The sequence below is a fragment of the Tachypleus tridentatus genome, chromosome 8 (assembly GCF_004210375.1).
Source record: "Tachypleus tridentatus isolate NWPU-2018 chromosome 8, ASM421037v1, whole genome shotgun sequence".
NCBI classification, from domain to species: domain Eukaryota; kingdom Metazoa; phylum Arthropoda; class Merostomata; order Xiphosura; family Limulidae; genus Tachypleus; species Tachypleus tridentatus.
In genome coordinates, this window is record NC_134832.1 from 123,079,518 (window position 1) to 123,107,138 (window position 27,621).

At 34.1% G+C, this 27,621-nt stretch overlaps 1 protein-coding gene and 1 long non-coding RNA gene across 7 annotated transcripts in view; one reads left to right on the forward strand and one right to left on the reverse strand.

Moving 5' to 3' along the window:
* LOC143223379 (uncharacterized) overlaps window positions 1-27,621 on the forward strand; it is a 169,670-nt gene that overhangs the window by 86,535 nt on the left and 55,514 nt on the right. For 3 of the 5 annotated variants that reach the window (XM_076451295.1, XM_076451299.1, XM_076451296.1), the window contains exon 3: window positions 19,088-19,163. The exons of the other annotated variants lie outside the window; for them this stretch is intronic. The gene's annotated coding sequence lies outside the window, so the exon portion shown is untranslated. The remainder of the gene's footprint in view (window positions 1-19,087; window positions 19,164-27,621) is intronic. 5 annotated transcript variants of the gene reach the window in all.
* On the reverse strand, window positions 90-26,777 carry LOC143223382 (uncharacterized). 2 transcript variants are annotated; one of them, XR_013012885.1, is made up of 3 exons: window positions 25,943-26,777; window positions 6,926-7,010; window positions 90-4,854 (listed from the first exon to the last, which is right to left on the reverse strand). It is a non-coding gene; the product is annotated as an uncharacterized LOC143223382 (long non-coding RNA). The 2 variants fall into 2 exon arrangements; XR_013012884.1 differs by lacking the exon at window positions 25,943-26,777 and adding an exon at window positions 8,611-9,888.

Sequence of the window (27,621 nt, forward strand, 5' to 3'; positions counted from 1 at the left end):
CTTATTGTCCTTGTTACTTGTCCACACACTCTGAATTTGCAGATATAGAATTTAAACTCTAGAAAAAAGAAGTTATATTTTTATTGCAGTCGATCAAAAGGATAGTCTGTAAGCATTGGAGGTATCCTACCCTTTATAAAGTTTAAAATTAAAAACAGCTAAAATGAGAAGGAAAAAAAAAAGGCCCAGCATGTCCAGGTGGTTAAGGCACTCAACTTGTAATTCGAGGGTTGTGGGTTCGAATCCTCGTCAAACCAAACATTCTCACCCTTTCAGCCCTGGGGGCGTTGTAACGTGAAGGTCTAACCCACTATTCGTTGGTAAAAAGAATAGCCCAAGAGTTGGCGGTGGGTGGTATAACTAGTTGCCTGTCCTTTAGTCTTACACTGCTAAATTAAGGACGGCTAGCGCAGATATCCCTTGTGTAGCTTTGCGCGAAAGTACCCCCCGCCCCCCAAAAAGAAATCATTTAAAACCTTTCAAGTCAGTTTGGCAATTGGAATATTTGTCTTAGGGTGGGCTCAGCGGCGAGTTATTGAATTTGTAACACTAAAAATCTGGTGTTCGATAGCCACTGGAGGTACATTTCAGATAACAAAGTCCACTGTGTAGCTTTGCGCTATAGTACAAACAAAAAAGTGATATTGTTACTTGTCAATTTCAGGAGAACCAATATTCAAAGAAAATACTTAACCGAGTTAAAAACATAATGAACACTAATCTAATCACCCAAATCTTCGATGAGGAAATGATTTAATACCTACCCAGTTTTAATCATCAAATTATATATATGCAAAAACGGCTCGTTTGGGTTGAGAAAATATTTTACATAGAAGAGCAAACAACGTTTCGACCTTCTTCGGTCATCGTCAAGTTCACAAAGAAAGAGTTAACTGACCGGAAGCTGACCACATGTTTGAAAGGGGTTGTGTAACTGAGTGTCGGAATATAGAAAGCAGTGTTAGATGTTTGAATATATAATTTTATTATATTAATATCGGTATAAAGGCGTTCCTTTATATTGGTTTATTTTGGGTTTAAGTTTTTGTATAAGTAAGGCTTCTTTAATTTTGCGTTTGTTTATGTTTCTTTCTTTATTTAGTATTTGAGTGTTTTCTATGGTTATGCTGTGTTTATTTGACTTGCAGTGTTCGAAAACGTGTGAAGGTGACTTATGTTCTTTGAATCTGGTTTCCATTTTTCTACTTGTTTCTCCAATATAGAAGTCGTGGTAGTTGTCACATTGTATTTTATAAATAATGTTGGTGTGGTGTTTGTCAGTGTAGTTTTTACATAGTATAGACCTCAGTTTTGTGCCTGGTTTTTGAATAAATTTGGTATTAACTGGAATGTTATATTTTGTTACTAGTTTTTGCCAAATGTTGGTTATTTGTCTGCTGATGTCAGGAATATATGGTATACAGCAGTATATGGTTTCGTGTTTTTTTGATTCGTGAGATATATTTACTTTTGTTGGTTGATTTTGCTCTCTGTCTATGTGTGTGCGCATAATGTTTTCTACGGTTTGTGGAGGAAGTTTATCGATGAAGTATTGTTTTATTTTGTCTAATTCATCGTTAATTTTATCTGGTGAGCATAGTTTTATGGCTGTGTTTATTTGGTTTCTTAGTATGTTGAGTTTTTGTTTTGTTTCATGTGCTGAGTCCCAAGGAATGTATAGTCCAGTATGGGTGATTTTTCGGTGGATTTCTGTTTTGAATTGTGTGTCGGTTCTTGTTATTTTGAGGTTAAGAAATGATATTTGATTGCTTTCTTCCTGTTCACATGTGAAGTTAACGTTGGGATGTATAGAGTTAATGTGATTCAAAAATTAAGTATGTGTTCTGTAGATTTGAATCCCGCAACCGTGTCATCTATATATCTGTACCAGTCTAGTGGCGGATGTAATGCTGTGCTAATTGCTTGTGTTTCAACTTGTGTCATAAAAATATTGACAAAAAAAGAAACAAACATAAACAAACGCAAAATTAAAGAAGCCTTACTTATACAACAACTTAAACCCAAAATATACCAATATAAAGGAACACCTTTATACCTACATTAATATAATAAAATAAATAAAATTATATATTCAAACATCTAACACCGCCCTCTACATTCCGACACAGTTACACAACCCCTTTCAAACATGTGGTCAGCTTCCGGTCAGTTACCTCTTTCTTTGTGAACCTGACGATGACCGAAGAAGGTCGAAATGTTGTTCGCTCTTCTATGTAAAATATTTTCTCAACCCAAACGAGCCGTTTTTGCATATATATATATATATATTTCTCTACAAGTGGGTTTTCTCGACATCACTAATCATCGAACTGTTCCCACAGTCATAAACTGATACGGCATGTCTATTCATCATTCATAAATCATCATATTGTATGTAAGTGGTAGAAACGAAACATGGTGAATAATTTGCACTTTCCAATTACTGGTTCAACTTCTTTCTAAATATTAAACATAAGAGTCTTGAGAGAAAGAAAATGGGAAAATCAGTAACTTTCCCACTCTTTTATATCTGCTTCTCGTTAAATTTCGCTAAATATTTTCAGGTTGTACTTTATGGCCAGGCATGGCCAAGTGTGTTAAGGCGTTCGACTCATAAATTCATAATCCGAGGGTCGCGGGTTCGAATCCCCGTCGCACCAGACATGCTCGTCCTTTCAACTGTGGGGGCGTTATATAGTGACGGTCAATCCCACTATTCGTTGATAAAAGAGTAGCCCAAGAGTTGGCGGTGGGTGGTGATGACTAGCTGCCTTCCCTCAAGTCTCACACTGCTAAATTAGGGACGACTAGCGCAGATAGCCCTCGAGTAGCTTTGCGCAAAATTCAAAAACAAACAAACAGTTTGCACTTTTTAAAAAAAATGTTCCAAGTTCGTTCTTTAATAACATTACCTTTAATATTTTAATGGCTTAGGATTACTTAATCCACGCACGACATCATTACAATGGTATAAAACATGAGCATCGCTAGAGGACGGTGAGAGTGGTCATCGTACCCTCTTTTGAACTTTAATTACGTTTTTAAAGTCACAAAAAATTAAATAGAATGCGGTAAAACCCGCCAAGAGTTGAATTTAAATTCTATATTCATAACCTCTTTAATTTGATAATAAGTTTCTTCTATTTAACAAAAACCTTGCTTTGGACTACGTACTGGACTACTAGTACTACTTAGTCACGACTTTCTTAGACCTACATGTGATACTGATTTCAAAAGGAATCCCACTACCACCAAAAAAACTACGGGCGACGTCCATATAAAGCAGTGGTTCCCAACCTTTTTTATGCCCCGCACCCCTAAAAAATTTAATATGTTCTTGCACCCCTCACAGTAATTATTTATTTAAGAATAAAGGTGAAGGTGGCCAAAACAAATGTTATATCGCACCCCTGGTTGGGAACCACTGGTGTAAAGATATATTTATATAAAAATTAAAAAAGAAAATATGATGAGAACGAACTTCTGGACCAAGAGACATAATGGTACTTCAAAATTATTCAAATGAATACAGAGGGGAGGAGGACTTTCAGAGTTGTAGTCCAATCAATTTCGTGGGATACAATTGCTTAACAACGTTTCCTACACTTGTATGTTATATCTTACTAGTGTTACAGGAGCATTTTTCTCATTGAAGTATTTATGACAAGTAATACAATCTAATTAAGAAAGCTGGAACACAGCAACTTAAATAAGTTTAGCACGTGCCGTACTTCCTATGTGACACACACACACGCACAGACCTAAAGATATATCTGTCGTGACACACTACAGTCATCCATCTTCTTCCAGAGCCCGCCCTTGTCACACGGTACAGTAGTTAATTGTCACGTGATCCAGGGATTATCTTTAAGGCAACACATGTGGTAATTACCAGTACAGACTTTACAAAAAAATATCACAGCAAGTACCTGAATTTCCAGAATTGAAACGAAACACGACCCTTCGGGGAATTTTTAATTTGATTATTTTACTATCACAGTGACACATTCAGGTCTAAACAAGGGGTGATTTCATGTCTAGAAACACTAGAACTGCCACAGTAAAACGAATAATCAACACTCAGATCTGCCATTCTTTGCATATGGCTAATAAGAAAAGTGATAATGAATAACTAAAATGTAACAACTAGTGAACAACCCGTTACAGTGTAACAAAGAAAACGATGGTTCAGTTGATTGAAGAAATAGTTTTTGTCATAAGTTCGTACTCATACTTACAGCTTTACATAAAACCAGATGGGATCCTTTCTGTCACCTTCTAAAGCTAATAAACTCTGAACTGTTTATTAATATCACAAAACTCTACTATAATATCAGTTATTAATACACCACTTGAGTCTGAAAATACAAACCTTTCACCTTTTACAGAAGTGTACTAACCAGAGGTTGTATTCTGTTAAAGATTTACCTACTGGGCAATGCTGACAACTAAAAAGATCATAATTAAATTTCATTTTACATAGAAAGTCCCTTATTCATGGCAAGTCAATTTTAGGCGTTCTTTGTAAATCTGTTGCACTATCCTATAAACCATTTTCTTAGCATATTTTTCTATTTTACACACTGTTCAACATGTAGTAATATTTGCAAAAAAAAAAAAAAGACAAATATTTTTTGTATATACTAAGCAATATGTTGTCCTTCTCTGTCTTTTGCTTGTTTTTGTTGTGCATTGTGATACCATCATGTGTACTGATTTCCTTCCAGGCATAATTAGATAGGAGCCACAAAGTAACAGGAGATACTGACAGAAAATATGTATGTGACACCCTAGTTGAATGATCCACTTTAGGAGGTAGTTTAATTGAGAGGAACGTGGTGGCTCTCTTGAATTCTGTAATGGAAACAAAATACATATGCACAGAAAATTTGAAAACACAAATTAAACATGAGGGAAAAAAAAACATGTAGTATGTCTGCATACTACAATGTCTTATTTCACAATAAATTATAGACATCTCTTCATAATAGTAAATGCCCTAGTGTCAGCATCAGTAAACATAATTGTTTTTTAAGTATGTTTTCTTCTACATGACTTACAACTCATAAAAATTGTAATAAAATAAATTTCAATGGATGTAATTGAAAGAGCTTTTATACAAAATTAATTACACTTTATAAAAATAATTTGTAAGCAGACTTGTAGATATGATGTCATTATAAGCAACAACCTGTTTAATTTCAAATAAAATCCTGACCATTAGACATTTAATTCACCACTGAAATAATAATGACTCGAGTGATTGTCACAGCCCCTTTTGAGCATAAGTATTCATACAGAAAAGAATGATAAATGAGGTAGAGCCAAATTACACAATATTTCCAAAAAACAGGAGCCTTAAATATTCCCCATTTAAAGGGAGGGTGACTCATTCAACAGGAAAACTCTGGCCTTCATTGCAACTATGCTCAAATCACCCAAAGTCTACCAGCAGAAAACTACCATGTCACTAAACTACCAAGTGTATTTCTCACAATTCCTGATGACTTTAACCTTCTCTCATGTGCCAGGCTGAAGAGGAACAGAAGTTTCTAAGTGCCCCTGGTTTGCCTTAGGGGTCTCCCCAAAGATCTTTAAAACCAAAACTACTACCAAGTCTTTAATAATAGCAAAAATTCAACAGAACTTTTAGGAGAGCAATGAGCTCTGAAGCCACACTTCAAACCACTCTAGAGCAATGTTCTCACCTGTAAAGTGAGCATTATGATGGTTATGAAAGAAAATTTCTGATCTAAAATGATATTTTTATGCACATGCTCTGGTATTTGTAAAAATTATAATAATGAAAATGTAAAATTGGCAAATTCTTAGAAGCCAAAGAATTATAAGCTTCAACAAACATCTAGAAATTCACAGTTTACTCCTGATACACACATGTAATATAACTGTAAACATCATAATTTATGGAAGATCAACCACAAAGAATTATAAGCTTCAACGAACATATAGAAATTCACAGTTTACTCCTGATACACACATGTAATATAACTGTAAACATCATAATTTATGGAAGATCAACCACAAAGGTTTATAAGCTTCAAACAACGTCTAAAAATTAATAGCTGAAGAAATTTGAATCATGGCAATCCATTTCTAATCCATACCAGTCAAGTCTAACAATGCAACACAAGTGGACTTTTGGCCTACTAAAACATTGTTTAGGAAGTTAACGAAGAAATACTCTACAAGAAAAACATGGTATCTGACAATAGTGCATATCACAACTATCAGATTGAATACAATTAATGTTGAAGTAAATAGTTCATAGGGCAGCATAGGATTTGGAATGTCATCCTTATAAAATGAGATTAACAACCTCAATAACACAAATTTTGAAGAAACATCAAGTTTTTATCATTTTATCAAATTAATTGTAAATGAAATACTGCCTTTTGTATGTGCTTATTTAAAAAAAAAGTACACTTTATGTTTTCTTCATTTGTCAATCAACACAAAAAATTATTAGTTGCTATTATGAACAAACAGAATAGAAATAAATCATACAATACTGCTTGAAGCAACCCATTATAAAGCGAGAATAATGATGCATAACAAGCTATCCATACTATGCTCACTGCAGTGATTGGACCCTAATTTTTAACATTATAAGCCCAGAAACTTATTGAAGAGATTTTTAAAGCCCATAATTATCATGATAACTAAATCTTCAGAGCAATCTAACTTATACCAATAATAAACACATTGCCAAAAATGTTGTAAAACTGTTTGTTGCTTACAACATTCAACATAACTTTAGATATTGTTCACTGCTCAATAATGAAATATTTACAACAGAAAATGTTGGTATTCTATATTAAATTATAGAAAATCCAAAACACAGAGTCACCAAGGAATTTTTTTCAAATATCTTTACTTTAAAGAAAAAAACGTTGTAGATAATTACCACTTTTGCTAATGACTCAGAGCTGCCTTCTGTCACTGATTCAAATGAACCACACCATCAAAACTTAGGTTTTAGTGTAGCACAACTGAGAAAGAGAGTAAAAGATAACCAATATCTCACACAAATCAAATAATAAGAAAGTAAAATGATACAGCATTAACCAGAGTAACTGGTCTTTCCTCTAAATATTATAACTATTTAGTATAACCATTAATAATAACAAATGAACATTATTTGGTCTAATATAATATAATGATCTACACTTAATTTTACCTCATAAAAATAAATTATTTCAATAGTTTTACTTATCCTGAGTGAGATATTATTCAAATGTTTTGACATCAGTAATGTACAACATTAATTAATTTGTTTTAATGTTCTTGGAAAAGGATTCACAGTTTATTGTTGATACATACATCTAATATAATAACTGTAAACATCATCATTTATGGAAGGTCAAGCACAAAAGTCAAAAGCTGAGAAAAAAAAAATTAGAGGAACTTCATGTTTTGATAAGATTTTAAATATATCAAATTCCTCATGTGAAAGGGGCAATGAAAGTATGACTGTTGTTCTAAATTTCATAACAGTTTTTGTGATAATTAAAACTAGTTTTTATATATTATACTTAGGTAATTCTTATTTCATGAAAACGTTTTACTGTCACTATTGTACTTCAAAACTCACTACCCCTGATAACTACAATAATCTATATGCAAGATACTTTAATTAAAAAACTGAAAAAGAAAAGAAAATACATACTGATCAAAATAATATTTTGTTCTTAAATACCCTATCAATGCTAACTATTTCATAACTTTTGTAACATTTATAACAATGTTTATTACCTCCCAACAACACATGGTTTAAATCAAATAAAAACAATGTGATAAACGGTTATATCTGGCTAACATAAACGATTTTGCTTAAAATAATACATCCCAGCATTTAATCTATAACTACTAGTACAATACTATGCTCACTATTTAAAAAAAATATATATATTCATGTGGGTTTGATTCTCCCCTATTTAAAAGCAAAATAAAAAGCTTACAAATATTGATATAAAAATGTATAAACAATTACTTTTATCTTATACATGAGATAAATAGAAGCTTTAAAGTCTACTATTAACAAAGTGCTTTGTGAATGTTTTAGCAATGCATTAGGCTTAGCAAAAAGTAATAATATATTTAAGTGATAACAGATAAACCAATTTTTAGATTATTAAAACATTTTATAAATACAACATTCTGCATGTCAGAAAGATTTATTTTTGTATAGCTCGTGACTATCATCTCCCAGAATTCATGGCATATGAAAGAAAGCATACGAAACTTTATCACGAGCCTGCTCAAAAGTGCATAAACAGTAATCTTAAAGAAATTTTACGCAAATACTTTAGTATCATGAACTACGAGAAAAGTAATATTTGAATTACACACGCTTACTTTCACAAGACATATGTACAAACGAGTAAAACTCTCAACGAGTACTATTCGATTGTACCACTAATGCAGGAAGCCGTAAACACAATCAGGGCTAAAATTGGGGAAGGGAGAACATGTTTTGTTTGTTCGCTTTTGAATTTCTGTGATAACTTTGAAGTAATGGACTACAGAAAAGCACTTAGTAAACACCACTCTTGGTCTACTCTTTTACCAAAGAATAATGAAATTAACTACCACTTCATAGTGTTGTCTTGGATAGAAGGACGAGCACATTCGGGATAGGACTCTATCTTGCAATCCTTATATTTCGAGCCAAGCGCCCTGACCTCCAGGCAGGTTATGAGGTGCTGATTTTTTGTTGTTTTATTCATGAAGACCTATGTAATGAAAATATGCATGGCTTTTATTCATAGGCTTGTTTGTTTTGAATTTCGCGCAAAAATCCTCGAAGTTTCGCCAAAATGAAAATGTGAATTATTAAACTTTTTTTCTTCATTAATAGAACAAAATAACTGAACTCAACAGATAGCCCGATGTGGCTTTGATGTATAAAATCACACACACAAACACAAAATAAATGTTAGAAAGTGACAAAATATCAATTCTAAAATATTTCTGGTTTGAAAAATTGTGAAAATAGAGTCAGAATTTGTGTAAGTTTGAAATGTGATATTCAGGTATGCCTTCAACATTTAAAAGGAACTTACAAGAACGAAGAAAGTGCCTATAATTACTATGTATGTACATAGCAATTACTTAGTAAATACAAATGCACTTGTACTAAACAAGAAATGCAAAAAAAGTGCTTTCAGTTGTAGCAAGCCCCGCACTTCTGAGGCGAAAGTGACGTACTACCATTACACATGAAAACGGAAGTCGTGAATGGGGAGAAGGGAAGATAAAAAATCAAAGATGAAGAAATCTCAGTTCCAATTTTTGTCGCTATAGTGCGCTTCATTAGTAAAACGTCACCAGGCCGCCAGGACATGATGGATGATGCTTCAGGCTGCCATGACAGGCAGCTATGACTCGCACAGTACATGTTTAATCATGTCTATAATGTATAATTAATTAAGTCGTCCAAAAAGGACGCTTAACACTAATTCATTTATAACTACTTTGTTCTTGAAAGGACGCTTAACACTCATTAATTAAATAACTTAGGGTTAGTTATTGAATCACTTGACCAATTCGTCCTAGAAAGGACATTTCCTTATCATTAATTAGTCCTACAAGAACAACAAGTCTGGCATAACCAGGCGACTAGAGCGCTTCAACTCGTAATCTGAGGGTCGCGGGTTCGAATCTTTGTAGTACCAAATATGTTCGTCCTTTCAGCCGTGGGGCGTTATAATGTGACAGTCAATCCCACTATTCATTGGTAAAAGAGTGGCCCAAGAGTTGGCGGTGGGTGGTGATGACTAGCTACCTTCTCTTTAGTCTTTCACTGCTAAATTAGATTGGTTGGTTAATTTAGTGTTTTATGGCACAAAGCAGCTAGGCTATCTGCGCCAAACGTCCGGTAAAAAGGTAAAAATAAAGTAAATGTAGTACAATTCATAAAATGAAATGAAGGTAAAACAAAACCGCATTGAAAAACAATAAAAAAGCATAAATCCAATGTTGACATCTAGTCTACAGTGTAAGAGAAGTTGTAAAGGTATTTCTGTAGCATAATGGTAATGATCATAACCCGCCAGGAAGACTAACGGGTAAGTACAAGAACCACTGTCAGTCACCTGAAGTTGGTCTTTTCAGTCCTGGTGTCGAGTTATTTAATGTCAATGCCATTTTCCAATTTGAAATCGAACTAGAGAGATTGAGACTCTTAAAAGGGAACCACAATTAAAAAGGTGTAATGAATAAATAACAAACACTTAAATGACATTAAAAAGATTAATGGCCATTAAAAAACTAAAAACTTTATCAAGGTAGACAGTGTCACCGTCACCAATAACACTGTCCAATGTTACAGACGAACCCTGGGACAGAACATGTTTAAAGCAGTGCCGTCGTTGAGAGTCGTAACGATGGCAAGAAAGTAAAATGTGGCTTACAGTGATTTGAGTGTTTTACAAACTACGCACTGGTGCAACAGTTCCAGATAAAAGAAAACGATGAGTTAAAAAACTGTGACCAATGCGTAGTCTAGTTAGAACAACTTCCTCCTTCCAAACCTAGACGGCAAAAGGTCCAATATAGGGTTTTATTTGGAAAAGCTTGTTGTCGCGTTGCTCGCTCCAAGTTGACTGCCAGCTAGCACGGAGCCGAGCCTTGAATACAGGACCATAGACCATGTATGGAATAGGCTCAGTGGTGATAGTGCCAGAGCAGATAGATTTAGCTGCCGTGTCTGCAAGCTCGCTCCCGCAAATACCAACGTGGCCTGGTATCCAGAAAAACTGGATAGACATAGATGTTAATGAGAAATAGGCCAGTCGGTTTTGAATATCAGCGAGAACAAGGTGTGAGCCAACGTGAAGTGATTCCAAGGCTAGTAGAGAACTAAGCGAGTCAGTACAAATAGAGCAGTTGGAGTATTGCTTAGCTTCAATATGATCCAGGGCAAGAGAAATGGCGTACAGTTCAGCAGTGAACACAGAAGCTGTAGAGGGGATTCTGCGCACAACCACCGAACCGCAACAAACCATGGCAGAGCCCACAGAGTTACCTGATTTGGAACTATCTATATAAAGTGGAATGGAAAGATTGTTTGAAAGATGTTCAGTAAATAAAAGACAGTACTTCCAATCGGGAGTATCTGCCTTTCTCAGATGACTTAGAGAAAGGTCACATTTGGGGACTGTAATAAGTCATGATGGGATGGGCTGACCAGTGAATTCTGAAGGCCAAAAGGAGCAATGGCAGATCGTCTGTTCTGAAAAAAGTATGGCCCACCAAGGAAGGAAAACACATCCCCAGGTGGGATGCTTTGGTAAGGAACGAAGTTTCGAAGAATATAATAAAGACAGTTGCAAACAGTGAACGTGCAGAGAAGGTTCATGAGATTCTACGTATAAGCTTTGAACAGGAGAGGTGCAGAAAGCCCCAGTGCAGATTCGAAGTCCTTGATGATGAATAAGGTCCAGCATCTTTAAGGCCGAGGGTCTATCAGAGCCATAGACCATTGATCCATAGTCGAGTTTCGATCGAATAAGAGCACGATATACCTTTAACATAGAACATCGATCCACTCCCCAACTGGTGGAAGAAAGAACACGGAGGATATTCAGTGCTCTTGTGCGTTTGACCCGTAGCTGCTTTAAGCGTGGTATAAAGGTCAGCTTATCGTCAAAGATAAGCCCCAAAAACTTGGTCTCAGGGACCACTGGCAGTGAAACTTCACCTATACGGAGTTCAGGATCAGGGTAAATACCCCGTTGACGACAAAAGTGCATGCAAACGGTTTTAGAGAAAGAGAAATTAAAGCCATTCGCTGTGGTCCACTTCAGTAAACGATTGAGGGCAGTTTGTAGTTACCGCTCAATATATCTCATGTTCAATGACTGACGCGAGATGTGAAAATCGTCGACATAGAGCCCGTTTGCCACAGTGAGAGGGAATTGTTCAGTAATGACATTAATCTTTATACTGAAAAGTGTGACACTCAAAAACACAGCCCTGAGAGACCCCAAGTTCCTGTAGAAAAGAACGGGAAAGTGTCGAACCCACACGAGCTTGAGAGCTCCTGTCCATTAAGGTTTTAATAAACATGGGTAAATGGCCACGTAAACCATATATATGGAGGTCTCGCAAAATGCCATACCCCCATGTTGTGTCATAAGCCTTCTCCATGTCAAAGAATATTGATACAAGATGTTGTCGTTTGAGAAAGGCTTCTCTGATTGATATTTCAAGTCGAATTAGGTGGTCTGTGGTGGAGTGCTGTCGTCGGAACCCACACTGGGTGGGCAGACAGCAATTTCCGAACCTCAGGATAACTAATGTTATGAGTCGTTTTCAAATGCTGCACCTCTTTTTCCTCCAACCATTTAGGGCAAGAACGAAAGTAGGAAGGGTGGGAACCATTGCAGTTGACACAATGTGGGTCCGTGTCACACTCATAGGCATCGTGGTCCTTGCCACCACAACGAGCACATGTCAGGGAACCATGACATGACGTCTTTGAGTGGCCGAACCTTTGGCATTAGAAACATCGGAGAGGGTTTGGAATGTACGGCCGTATCCTGCAATTTAGATAACCTGCCTTGATGGTGGCAGGTGCACGTGGTGATGTAAATGTCAAAACGAGAATATTTGTCGGCAGTGTAATTCCATCTTTGCAAGTGGAGATGTGCCTCACTACATAAACTCCTTGAGTGGAGAAACCAGCGAGAATCTCTAACTCGGGGACGTTCTTTAAATTCCTCTCAACAATAACTCTTCGTGATGAATTCAAGGTAGCATGAGGGGTAACCTCAGTAGGTATATCCCCAATTGCCTTTGAATTCAAGAGGAATTCACTGTGTTGGGATATGAATGTTTCAACCAATATGTCTCCAGATCAAAGCTTCTTTACTGACTTTGGAGAACCAGTAAGTCCTTTTAGTCCCTTCTGAATCTAAAAGGGGGACATCTGCCCTAAAGGTTTTTTTGAAAGAGAATGTAATATAAGAAAATGAGGTAGGTGTGTTACAGATGTTGAAGATTCCTGCTCAGAGTCTTCAAGACGTGGTCGTTTATCTACTGACTGTTTTTTTTCACTATTTTATTTAAATGTTTCGTAAGAGGATCCATAAGAAAAAAAAGAAAATTTCGATACCCACTGACCCCACCCACCATGGAGCCCAACAAGGGGACGCACTACAATGTCATGTTAGGACATTGCAGCAACGCCAGGGTTTCGTGAGCACAATAGCAAAACACCAGCATCAGACACAATGTCCACAACACCCGTTGAGAACTTCCAACACTGGTGCTTGGTTGACTCTAGCCCAAGTGGACCAGCCGATTGACCCAAGGGGGGCCACTCATAGGCCGCCCGTCTACAGGAATTCAAGGACAAAGTGGTGTATTAGGGTCGGACCCCTCAACCATCAGGATCCTCTCCTCCCCTTCACGGGGCGCCACGCACGGCAAACACGTGGGTGGATGTTTAGATCCCAGAGAAGGTAACCAGACAGAACAGAACCTTCCATGGGAGGTCCCCTCACCACGTACAGGAATCCACACCGAGGGGCTAAATTAGGGACAGCTGTCTATCATGATACACACACATACTATATCTAAATGTTGGCTGGTTTGGCGTTTTATGGCGCAAAGCAACTGGGCTACTTTCGCCAAACATTTAGTAAGAAATTAAAAGTAAAGTAAAATTATTAAAATTCGTAAGAAGGGAACAAAGTAAAACACAGTTTAATTTTTGAATTAAAGACTTAAATAGCATTAAATCCAATTTTAAAATCTAATTTATTTCTAAACGTCGTTTCTATAATATATTCACAAAACTAACGAACTAATGTCTGTTTAACATTACTTCAGACATAAGAAAGAATTGTGACAACAGAGTTTGACAAAAAACACATCAGTTCGAAAATATAAAGTATGACAATTTGAAGTGTTCGATATTCAAAGCCACTAACTGTCTTGCTTTAAAAAATATACAGAAAAACCTAAGATTAGAATGACCAAGTCTATTTTGCAATAACTGGCTAGCCAGTCCAAGATCAAGTAATTAAAGTTTTTTTTTTATAACAATTGAGTGTTTTCTTATATACGTAGTTAACATTAGTTACTATATTCACCTTTACAAGTTCTTAGATATATTCAATCAGATCATAATTATAATACACAATATATTTAACGTTACATATAATGTACGTTACACTTTAATTACTGAATTTTAAAAGTCATTTAAATGATTAATTTACTGCTCTGTTTGTTTGTTTTTGAATTTCGCGCAAAGCTACACGAGGGCTATCTGCGCTAGTCGTTCCTAATATAGCAGTATAAGACTAGAGGGAAGGCAACTAGTTATCACCACCCACCGCCAATCAACGAATAGTGGGTTTGATCGTTACAATATAACGCCCCACGGCTAAAAGGGGCGAGCTTGTTCGGTGCGACGGGGATTCGAACTCACGACCCTCATATTAAACAGTAAAAGGTGGCTCGTAGAGAAGCGAGACATATTTTCGTTAATTTTATGATCATTGATGTCTTTTGATGGTAAATTGGTTTACATATTGTCATTAGAGCATTATGTAATTGAAAAGAAAATGTCAGAAACTGTATTTGACGACATCCTCGAGGTCCAAGTAAAATTATCAGAGAAATATCGAGATAATCAGGTCTACAAAAAACTTGCATTCAATCTAAATATACGACGAATTTTTTAAGACCAACATTCAAGTCTCACGTGATGGAAAAATTAATGACAGCACTCGACTTCGCAATGTCGGCTGGAAATATCTCATCTGAAGTATTAACACAATTAATAACTGTTATACGATTTCAACTGATATGATATAAACTGTTGTATAAAATATTAACTATTGTATGAGATTGCCTTTTTTCAGAGCGAGTTAAATATACATTCATGCATTGTATGTATCAGATCGAGTAAGGTATAATCCTTTTAGGACAGGAGACGTAATAATTTAATACTAGATCTGTAAACAATAAGTTTTCATTATCTTATTTTCTTGCAGGACTAATTTTTGACTAGGAAATGTCTTTTTCAGGACGAATAATTTATAAATTCAAATTTTTAATTTTAAGCTAATTAACCACAAGTTATTTAATTAATTAATGTTAAGCATCCTTTTTAGGACGATTTGATTAATTAATTAATGATTAATTATTGACATGATGAGACATGTATTGTATGAGTTATGGTTGCCAAGAACAATTATCTGCTTTATGAGGTAATCATCTTCATGTAATGGCGGCCTAGTAACGAGTCTCTAACGATGCGCCATCTGGTGAGAAAAGTGGAACTACGAAGTCTTCGTCTTCAATGACATTACCCACTCCACAACTTCCATCTTCATGTGTCATGGCAGAATGTCATTTCCGTCTGGGAAGTGCGGGGCTTACTACTTGGTTTGTTTTGAATTTCGCGCAAAGCTACACGAGGGCTATCTGCGTTAGCCGTCCCTCATTTAGCGGTGTAAGACTAGAGGGAAATCAGCTAGTCATCACCTCCCATCGTTAACTCTTGGGCTACTCTTTTACTAACGAATAGTGAGATTATTGCGTCCCCACGGCTAAAGGGGCAAGTATGTTTGGGGTGAGGGGGATTCGAACCCGCGGCCCTCAGATAACGAGTCGAGTGCCTTAACCACCTGGCCATGCCGGGCCAGCTTACTACTTAAAGTCTTTATGTGTTCCAGGTGTAAATGCTATATAATGTAGATACATTTTTATTTTTCATTGTTCTACCACTGACATGTCTTTGAATAAACAAAGTGACAACAGACACATATTTATAAAATAATGTTTTCATTTCGTTAAACACATCAAAACAAATGTTAAAGGGGAATTATGTAAATTAAGAGCAGTTACTCACCAATTTATTTCTCTTTTATTACATTCAAATTAACAAAACTAAGATTGCACTGCAAAATTAATTAAAAATAAAACGTTAGTCACTGTGTGAATAATTAATTTATTTCAAAGCGAATTAGGTCATTGCTGTAAAACTAAAATATAAAGCAATTATAAACACAACTGTTCTCCAGTGGTACAGCGGTATGTCTGCGGGCTCACACCACTAGCCACCGGGTTTCGATATCCGTACTGAGCAAATCACAGATAGCACATTGCGTAGCTTTGTTTTTAATCCCAAACAACAACACTAAACACAGACTGACATATAGTTCTTGTATTTACCATTTTAATAAGATTTTGTTAAAGTTTTACCTTCCACTTTAATGAATAATACCACACTAATATCGAGATTTTTTATATGTAATTTTGATTATGAAAACTCTCCAAGTAGAGCGTGTACACATTTGTTCTTTGAATAGTGAATAAAGCATTGCATAAATACCGCAAGTACCTGACAAATAGCTTAAGGCTTCACAAACGAAAAAAAACAAAACAGATCATAACAAAAATTCTATACATTGAGTGCACACTGTATACGAAAACACAGATTCCATTATAACAAAATTTAAAAAAAATATATTCTCTATCGACTCGAGCAAATAATGTTTTACATTGGGAGTTTTTACATAGTCTGCGTGTAAAAACACTTTATACAAATTGGTTTAGATATTTATGAGGGAAAACATCATCTACCACACACAGAAAGTTTGACGCCTATACTTTGAAGTTAAAAGTTTGAGATGGGGTAAATCCTCCTTTCCCAACTGTTGTTCCTTAGCGAGTATCTCTAAACATATTTTCTTGCCCAAGGTTATTCCTGTCATCACATTCACGAGTTTTCAACGTGATTACTGATCTAGATACATGTAGAATTCTTCTCGAAAGAGGGCAGCACTTTCTTACAAATTTTGTATCTTGGCGAAAGTTCCGAGTGTGATTTTCCCGTGTTCGTGGTTTGTTTGTCTGAAGTTAAGCGAAAAACTACACAATAAGCTATCTGTGATCTGTCCACCACGAGTATGGAAACCCGGTTTATAGTATTGCAATTCCGCAGGACAAGCATTTTTGGACTATGAATCCGAGAGTTCCAGAGCCTCTACAACATGGGCAAATCATAATATTCAGTTATACAAAAGTAGTTTACGAGTTGGAGGGTGGACACTTAACTAAATGCCTTTTTTGTAGTTTGTCAATTGAGAACTACGAATAGTGCATCACAAAAAAAAAACAAAAAAACTGGCAAAAATCTATAAAACTATATAATATAAAGTAATTGTTGAATATTAACAAATTACACTATTTACTATAAGTAGTTAGAGTTTCTCGTCACTTTGCAGTAGGCTGTGGTAGTCACACAAGTTTGTTTCTGATCTAACAAATGAACGTGTGAATTGTATCTTAAAGACTGATACAAAAACTGTACTTTTTATTTATACTTATTAAGCAGTTCTTATTTTTATGCTGAATAGATATCTTTAAAAAATATTCATGACGAAGTTTTCGAAAAATATAACTACTTTTGGCCTCTGTAGCACATTTAGGTGAACGTTGGTTGTCACGAGCTGCCCTATATATATATAAAAAAAACACGATAATTTTTACGTTTGCTGCAACGTAATGATCAGTAGTCACAAATATTATTTAAAAGACAACAAAGAGTATACATATCATAAACCAGCCCGGCATGGCCAGGTGAGTAAAGACGCTCGACTTGTAATCTGTGGGTCGCGGGTTCGAATCTCCATCGCGCCAAACATGCTCGCCCTTTCAGCCGTGGGGGCGTTATAAAGTTACGGTCAATCCCACTATTCGTCGGTAAAAGAGTAGCCCAAGAGTTGGCGGTGGGTGGTGATGACTAACTGCCTACCCTTTAGTTTTGCACTGCTAAATTACGGACGGCTAGCGCAGATCGCCCTCAAGTAGATTTGCGAGAAATTCAAAAACAAACAAATCATGAATTATTTAAACGGATTTGGTGAAGTTAAAGAAATCGTTAAATAAACACACATTCTTTTAAATTTAGAATACGTGAATGACGATGAGAGATCTTGTTACATTTTGTCCTTCCAAAACTAATGGATAATACATCTCCATTTATGTATATTCAGACAATTAATGATGTCTACAACGCATAAAAAAGATAGCCATAATAAGATATCTCGTCTAACAGTGGCGAGTGAAGCCGAAACAATTCCGCACTTCTACTCCAAAGTCTTCATTCTAAACACTTTAAATTTACAAACAGAGAAACTGGTATTCAAATCAAAAAGGTATAAATTTATAATGAGCTCCATACATGTCGGATCAATAACACTGCGTTATATGTCTGTTATATGTCAGTGTACATAATGTTTTATGTTCCAGTATCTGAAGTGTGTATCAAAAAAAAATAAAAATAGTGCAACAGAATTTAACCCAGCTTTCTTGTACCAACTTACACTATTACACCAGAAAACCCGGTCGACAAGTGTCTGTAAGATTTACAGAACATTCCTTCATGTTTATTATGCACATGGTTCTTAATACAACAACACTTAACGGTCTTATCCATAAACAGAACTTTAACTTTCATGTTGCAAATTATTCATTTAGTATGATAATGTATTCTCTATTTTCTAATTACTGTTTGGGCCTCTTGTCCATGTGAAGTGTAAGAAGTTGATTAGTGAAATTTATAACAAATTAGCGAACTTCTAATTTAGCTTTTTTATGTTGCATTTCAAGATTTTGGCTTTTGGAAATAAAGAAAGGGGGAGTGTAGTGATTGGAAAGTTCAAACTTCTGTAAAGATTATATATTTACTCAAGTATATTTATCTTTGCTTTTCTTAAAAGTGAGTGCCACAATTTGTAAACCAGATGAGAAAAGATTATAAACTTATACTGAATCCCTAGCTTAGATAGTGGTTACTTACCACAATGAATGTTCAGTAAGACTTGTACTTCCTTGGCCTTGTCTCTACATCATGCTCTCCTGTACTGATGTCATAATTCATACTAGTTTTGAGAAATGATCTAGAGATTTGTACATGTATGTATGTGATGGGATTTCTCCCTTCAATACGTATAATACAAAACTACATTATGATTCTCATTTACCTGTACTGTATGATTATTATTGATATTGTCTCGAACTTACTAAAATGTTTTGCCTCAACCAGCAACTGGTTGTACTCAGCAAATACCCAAGAAGCCATCCACTACAAATTAAAGATCCAGTGCTGTGCTGTGGTTTGAGTAAGTATAAACGTTGTTTTATTCAGTCATTTGTATTGACTGGTTTTCCTTTGTGTCAGTGTTCAGTTTTATCTATGCATAAAACATTTAGAATCAACTATACTGTAGATACTTTTCTGATTGACATCAGCAAACCTAACAACACACAGAGCAAAAATTAATGTATTTCAGTTATGTTTCTAATAAATTACTTTTAGCATTATATATAACAAATAAACATTTAATTCACTTACAGTCTGTTATTTGGGTTTTCAGAGCTTCAACATTGTAAATATACAAGATTAAACTGTTTCTTCTTTAAAATTGTCATCCATAATTAAGCCTTCTGTAAGTACACTGTTTCAACTACTTGGGAATCTGATTATCCAGATTTTTGTCTTCACTTGTTGTTTTATGTTCCAATAAAAGTTGTATTACTAGCTTCAAGTGTTCCTAGGTTTCTTCCTATGACTGTGGCTGGTGGACCTTCCATTTATCTTCTTAAATTGTTCCTGACCATGTTTAGTTTGAAGTTACATTACCTTACTCTACTTAAGACAATATTTCTGTTTAACCAATGAGGTTATTGGCCCCTTCCAGTTCACTTATGTACACCAATTTATTTACACCTGACTTTACTCTAGCTGTGTACCTTATAGTTATTTATCCGTTTCCTCTCCATTAACTGCTTGTTGATTTCAGAGTAGATTACAACTTGGACAAAGTTCTCTGGAGGTGAAAATATTTTTTTCTTTTCCTACCACAGATTTCTTATGTTCTTATAATGATTATTCTTCTGGACTTTTTATTTTGGATAAACTACCTGTCCCTCCCATATCCATTAACCTGGCAATTCTGAAACTGTGTGCCTTCCTTATTATTCAAAAATCCTTTTTTTATAAAGTTTCTATACTGGACCAAAATATCAACAAGTTATACTTGTTTTTCCATCTGCATACTCTGTAATTCATTCAGTAACTTCCAAGCTTTGTTAACTCCTAATTCACACACCCATCAGACTTATTTAGAATCAACTATACTGTAGATACTTTTCTGATTGACATCAGCAAACCTAACAACACACAGAGCAAAAATTAATGTATTTCAGTTATGTTTCTAATAAATTACTTTTAGCATTATATATAACAAATAAACATTTAATTCACTTACAGTCTGTTATTTGGGTTTTCAGAGCTTCAACATTGTAAATATACAAGATTAAACTGTTTCTTCTTTAAAATTGTCATCCATAATTAAGCCTTCTGTAAGTACACTGTTTCAACTACTTGGGAATCTGATTATCCGGATTTTTGTCTTCACTTGTTGTTTTATGTTCCAATAAAAGTTGTATTACTAGCTTCAAGTGTTCCTAGGTTTCTTCCTATGACTGTGGCTGGTGGACCTTCCATTTATCTTCTTAAATTGTTCCTGACCATGTTTAGTTTGAAGTTACATTACCTTACTCTACTTAAGACAATATTTCTGTTTAACCAATGAGGTTATTGGCCCCTTCCAGTTCACTTATGTACACCAATTTATTTACACCTGACTTTACTCTAGCTGTGTACCTTATAGTTATTTATCCGTTTCCTCTCCATTAACTGCTTGTTGATTTCAGAGTAGATTACAACTTGGACAAAGTTCTCTGGAGGTGAAAATATTTTTTCTTTTCCTACCACAGATTTCTTATGTTCTTATAATGATTATTCTTCTGGACTTTTTATTTTGGATAAACTACCTGTCCCTCCCATATCCATTATTCAAAAATCCTTTTTTATAAAGTTTCTATACTGGACCAAAATATCAACAAGTTATACTTGTTTTTCCATCTGCATACTCTGTAATTCATTCAGTAACTTCCAAGCTTTGTTAACTCCTAATTCACACACCCATCAGACTTTAGTTCAGGAATATACTTCTTGCTGTCCAAGCAAAGACTCTTGACTGTGCATTTGAGCTTCTTTGAGTTCTGGTCAATAGTCATGCCAGACTTTTAAGGAATGAATACATCAACAATTTTTTCTAAAGAAGTTCTTGGCATGCCTTCCATTGATACATTTTTTTCCCCTATAGCTTAGTTAATGTTTTGTCATTGTTTACTCTCACCTATTCCTTATCTTATAGGCAGGCTATTCTCCTGTATTGGGTATTTTACTTTTACTATAATGCTAGAGAAACATTTCTCAAATGGCACAGTTAGCTGCCCAGATAGTGCTACAAAAGCACATTACCATATATATTGATTTTGTTATATTCTTTACATGCTTAATTAGAATTTAAAATAATAAAATAACAAAATATCTAAACTTTTTTAAAAATATAAGTTCATCTCACTTTCTGGTCATAATCCAAAGGTCATGACAGATTGCCTGTGGTAATAGCACCAAAAAGCATGGGTATATTCCATGTATCTGACAAAATCCCAACACAGATAAGAAACTAGTCAGCAATCATGAAGATTTAATTAAGGGTTCAGAGTTGAGCGCTTATCCCCACAACTTCTCAACTCCTACTGCCTTTTACTGTCTGCAGCTAGTTGTGAGAAGGCAAGTATTCTTAAGGAGACATATTAAAGTCAAAAGTAGAAATAAAATGAAGTTATGCAAAAATACTTCCACTAAATATTATTTAGCATCCTCTACCCCTAAGAGTTCTAAACATTCCTAATGTAGAATAATAACAACTTACGTGTAACTATGGTTATGAAAAGGATCCTAAAAATTCATTGTTATTGCAATTACAAAAAAAAAATTTCAATTTCTATTTGTTTAAAATCTTCAACAAATATTTTGTAATTAAAGATAAGAGGTCTTATGAGAATATAAATTTAAAACTAACTATATAGTGCACTGATTTAATATAAACAATGTTTTCTTGAATACTGTTATCAATCAAAGACAATACACGTAAGTCATCATGTATGTGATGCTTAAAATCTATACAAGATTTTTTTTCCTTTATTAAAAGGATTATTTTAAGGTATTTGATTCCAAGTTGGTTTATATTCATTTAAATTTACAATTAGACCTTTCATGTGTATATGTTTAAATACAAAATTTAACACATATCATGACAAATACCTAAATTTTGCACTTTTACTACATAAATGTTTTTAATAAACTTTATCAAGAGTTGTGTGTCTGTCCATAGCAGAATCTAAAATACTGCAAAAAATTCCAAAATCAATCCATATATTTATAGTTTACCCTCTACCCTTACAGTTATTTTGTTTATTGTTATTTATATGAAACAAGTTTCTGATACATACATTTTTACTTTAAATATCAGCATTTATTGTTTTTAAAATCTTAAATTAAACCATATAAATAAAGAGTTTGTTCTTTCAAAATAAAGTATTCTTCTTTTCCAATTAAAATATTTTCATTGTTAGCTTTAACCAAATATTTAATAAAGTAATCTAGTTCAATAGAATAATTAAGTTATTATTACTATAAGAACTATGTAGGTTAATCCTTGAATGTAAAGGATTAGTTGTTTGTCTTACATATTGAAGACAAGTTAATAAACAAATTACATTGTACCTTTTATGTAGAGGCATATCTTGCATTAAATGTTGAAAATTCGTGGCTGTTGGACAAGTTAAGCATCTAAAACTACTGCATGTAGCTCTTTTATAAATTTCAGTGACATATTTAAAAACTGTCAATTAGCTAGCTAGGCTATAAGCCAGTACAAATTTCACCAAATGAAACTCTCGTAATAAGAAAAAGGTGTAAGGGCAACAAATCGATGTCTTAACATTATTTTCCTCTAAGTGGTAAAAGGAATAGGTTCCAAACTATTACATTTTTTATATCAATTATTAACAGCTGATTGAGATCAGGATCATAAAACAATAATGGGAGTAACTAGTAGTAGAATGTTTAGGGTGGTTATTATTGTACTGTAGAAAATTTTAGAACTTTTACTGGCAGTAGATGGGAGGTAATGATTGGCAGAAGTATTTTTTGGATGATTTCACTTTATTCCTACTTTTGACTTTACAGCATTTCTTTAAGGGTAACTGGATTAATTTGCAATTTATCATCAATGTTTGAAAAAAGCTTTAATCAACTGTTTCTTTATAAATTATTATATCTTCTATTTTCATTATGTAAAACTGGCTGTGAAATTCATGCAAAGAGAAACATGTTATTTATATTAACCGACTTGTTTGTATGTTTACATATTTAGTATTCATCAAACAGTTTTATACATATATACACACACACATACATATCTATATATAAATGTATACCTAAAAGATTATAATTTTATTGTATAGGTCATTGGTTAGGCCACATTTGGAGTTTCTAGTTAGTCTTGGACTCCTTACCATGAGAAAGTCATTGAATTTTTCAAAAGGGTTCATACTACAGTTATACCTGGCATGAGATGGTTATCATATGAAAACAGGTTAAGATTTATGAAACTACTTTTTTATTAACCAAAAATGAAGACGAAAAAGTTGGAAGCAATTGTCCTTACAATATACCATTATTGTTTTCCTTTACTGTGAGAAAAGTTTAGTTTACCAAACACTTGTTCTCATCCACTTTGTTGATAATTATATTGCCCATACCGAGGTGTTTCTTTTACTGTAGTATATAAAAATGTTTTTCCCAACTAGTTTTAATAAGATTTTTCAGGATGATAAACTGCTTAGCTCAAAGACATTTTACAAAATTCAAAACTGAATGCATACTATACTTCCTCCCTGAGGCTGACCAAGCAGAAAATGATTATTGCATAGTTATTCCATGAAACAGCAAATGGATTTCATGGATAGCCATGCTGCAAAATGTAACACCTTATGTCAAACAAGTAAATTAAAATAAGTTAATACACGAAAGCTCTTTAACATTCACTTTATACTTGTATGGTTTAATTAAGGTTTAGTTATCAATTGCTATGAGACCAAAGATAAATTAAAGTCTAATTCATGACTTGTAACAAGATTAGCATGTTCTTGAGAAAACAGAGAAAAAACTAAATTATCTTATCATAGCTTGTCAGATTATAGATTTAGTACAATGTACAAAATTTCTTAAAATCAATATACCATAGCAGTTTTATGATCAAGTGAATAAAACAGATTTCCTTTGATCATGGCCACCCACAGAAATAATTTCAGGGGAGGATATATATGTAAGAGATCAACCTTACAGTGCAAGTCAACACACTGTGTGGTTAAACACAAATTTGAAGTTTCATAAAATTTACAAAAATATTTTAAGTTTAACTAAGATGTTAAGTTTACATCACAATACATGTAATTTGTAGTGGAATGTAAGAGGAGCTAATATATTCTCTTGCCCCTTTCTGTGGGTGCTCATGGATTTTATAATTCCACAAAACTACATTATATGTAAAATTATATTCAGCCATAATAAAACTTTATTGTACATATTAATCAAGCAAATAAACATATGACTATGAGGAATATTACTGATAAATCTTTACAAGTTATTTCGATGTGGAACTAACTATTAAGGTATTTTATGGCATTTCATGCAACAACATGGCGAAGTTTGATTATATAAAAATCCTACATGCTGATAATTTAGTAAGTCTCTTGAATAGATATTTTTAAGAAAATGAACCTTGATTCACTTATTTCTGTATATATGTACATATACATGAAACGAAATGTGGGGTTAAGATGAAAATAGAGGGTAATCGATTCTAATATTTTAAGAATACTTGATTACATGGAAACCTGCTGAAATCAAAACTACAAAAACATAAATGGATTTTACCACACCTAAAAATATACTACTTTAAATCCTAAAACCTGAATAAAAAGATGCTTGTGGTAGGTTACAACCAGAAACTACGTCGCAATAACACTTGCTAACCACACTTATTGAGGGGTGCACTACCGATTACACGATCGTTTTAGTTTTACCGACTACGAATTTTATAACGAACCAATCAATACTGCTTTAAAAAAAACACAACCTTTTTAAATATGTTTTTTATATAACACAAACAGTCAATTTTCAATTATAGATGGCGTACACGAAAGTGCGTTATTGATTACGGTGATCTCTAAAACCTTTATAGTTATTTCTGGTCTAAAACGCCACAAATCGAACTGTTTACATTTCTTACGATATAGTTTCTAACCCTGAATCCTGTGGTATCACGCGTTATGGTTAACTCTTTTAAGTTATAACCCAGAGTTATGAAAATTACCGAATTAAACTTAAAGAAGCAGGTTTAAAATATCACGAAGTAACTGAATTACTCGCTCTCTCTTTCTCTCAAGAAAAGATTGTAAATTTACTTAGTAAAAGAGCGGTCAAACTCATCTCTGGAATTAACTGTAACCGTATACGTCAAACGTATTTTTCAAACTTGGATAGGATAATCCTTTGGAAATTCCATAGATCACGGACCACCCTTTTCACTCTTTCTCTCAGGTCTTATTTAAAGAGTATATCTTAAGAGAGAAGTATTGTATAAAATCACTTTTGCTACAGCTACACAAAAAAGTTATTAAATATATGTAAAGTATCCAAAGCAAATAAAATCTTCAATTTTATATAATAATTATTATTAAACTTGTATTCAATTTTTGAAAGATGTACAAAAAAATTTTAAAATACTTTTTTAACAAATAGGCCAGGACAAGTAAACTATTAATATTATGGGTTACGTTTAAATATTTAGTATTGAAATTATATTTTGATTACTTATATTTAATTTTGTTTCTAAGTAATTAATATTTCTTGTTGATAATTTGATTCGAAAACTTAATTATATTTAATGAGAAAAGGAAGTATTGTTATACTTACTCCCACTTCAACTTTAAAACCACAAAGGAAACGTGAATATTACATCTTTTTCGTACGTGTGCGGTATAATTTTTTAACCACTTTTTTGTTTTCGCACTAAAATTTACCCACACAAAAGGTATTCTGGCTTTCTTAGACATAGCTCTGAAGAGATTAGTAACGAAATAGAGTTCTATGTATAACAAATAAATGTATCAAGCTACTATTTCTCCAACTTGTATCACATCTCACTGACTAAGTCAAAAGGGAAACTACAATAGAAAACCACTAAAGAGAATGAATCTAAACTGCTCCCCGTCAATTCTATTAACGTAGCACAAGAAAGACATTAAAACACAAATATTACAAAACGCATACCTTGAATATTACATTAATAAACTGTAACTTGAAAGAAGTTTGTTTGTAGTTTTATTTGTCGTCTAATTCCTCGATGAATTTTGCATTTGGATCTGTAAATGTGATTTAATTTAGTAGAAAGAAAAAGTTGCTTTCCTTATAAAATGTGTATATTTCATAGCTTTAGGGATGTTAAAATATAAACCATTCAGTGGGGGTGGACAGTACCGAGTACATATTATAGTGTTTCAACTCACACACACATAAACTCAACAATAACAAATCCCAGAACAAAACAAACAAAAAAGCCATACAAAATATACCCCTGCAATGAACATTCCTTTCATAAACAACACAAACTAAACGGGACACTCGAATCACAATAGGAGAGTCACGCGGGTTCGAATCATGAACATGCTCGACCTTCAACCGTGGGGGCGTTATAAAATTATGGTCAATGCTACTATTTGTTTGTAAAACGTAATCCAAGAGCTGGTAGTGGATGGTGTTGACTATCTGCTTTCTCTCTACTCTATCATTTCAAAATTAGGTTTGTTTGTTTTTTTAATTTTGCGCAAAGCTACATGAGGGCAATCTAAGCTAGCTATCCCTAATTTAAAAGTGTAAGACTAGAGAGAAGGCAACTAGTTACCACCACCCACCGCCAACTTTTTGGCAACTCTTTTACCAACGAATAGTGGGATTGACCGTCACATTATAACGCTCTCACAGCTGAAAGGGCGAGCATGTTTGGTATGACGGGGATTCGAACCCGCGACCCTCAGATTACGAGTCGAATGCCTTAACCCACCTGGTCATGACAGGCCCTCAAAACTAAGGACGGCTGGCACAAATAGTCCTCTAATAGCTTTGTTAAAATATTACAACTGACATACACATAATGTAAAAAACCAGATCAAACTCTGAAAGAACAATGAGTTCACTCCTCATATTAAAAAATAAGCTGCAATAGAAAGCAATATCATGCCTGATAAAGTGAAGCAAGACAAAAATGTCACAGCAAAAAGCAGTTAAGGATATTACGTGCAGTACGGGTGGAGACACATACACCCTTGTGCAAATTAATTGAAACAAATGGTCATTTTATAATATTTTCAGCATGGCAGCCGGTGTAGGCTCGCTAGACCCGCTGATTTCCTTTAGTAGTCATTTTTTACACAGAAAATATCTGACGAAATTTTGAGAAATATTACGTCATTCGAAATTGCGTTAGAAGGGCAAGGAGACAAGTCAAAAACAACTTCTTACCAACTCAATGAAGAAAAAACGGTATCAATGGGGTCTGAAATACAAGAACTGGACGCAAGAGCAATGGAGAAAGG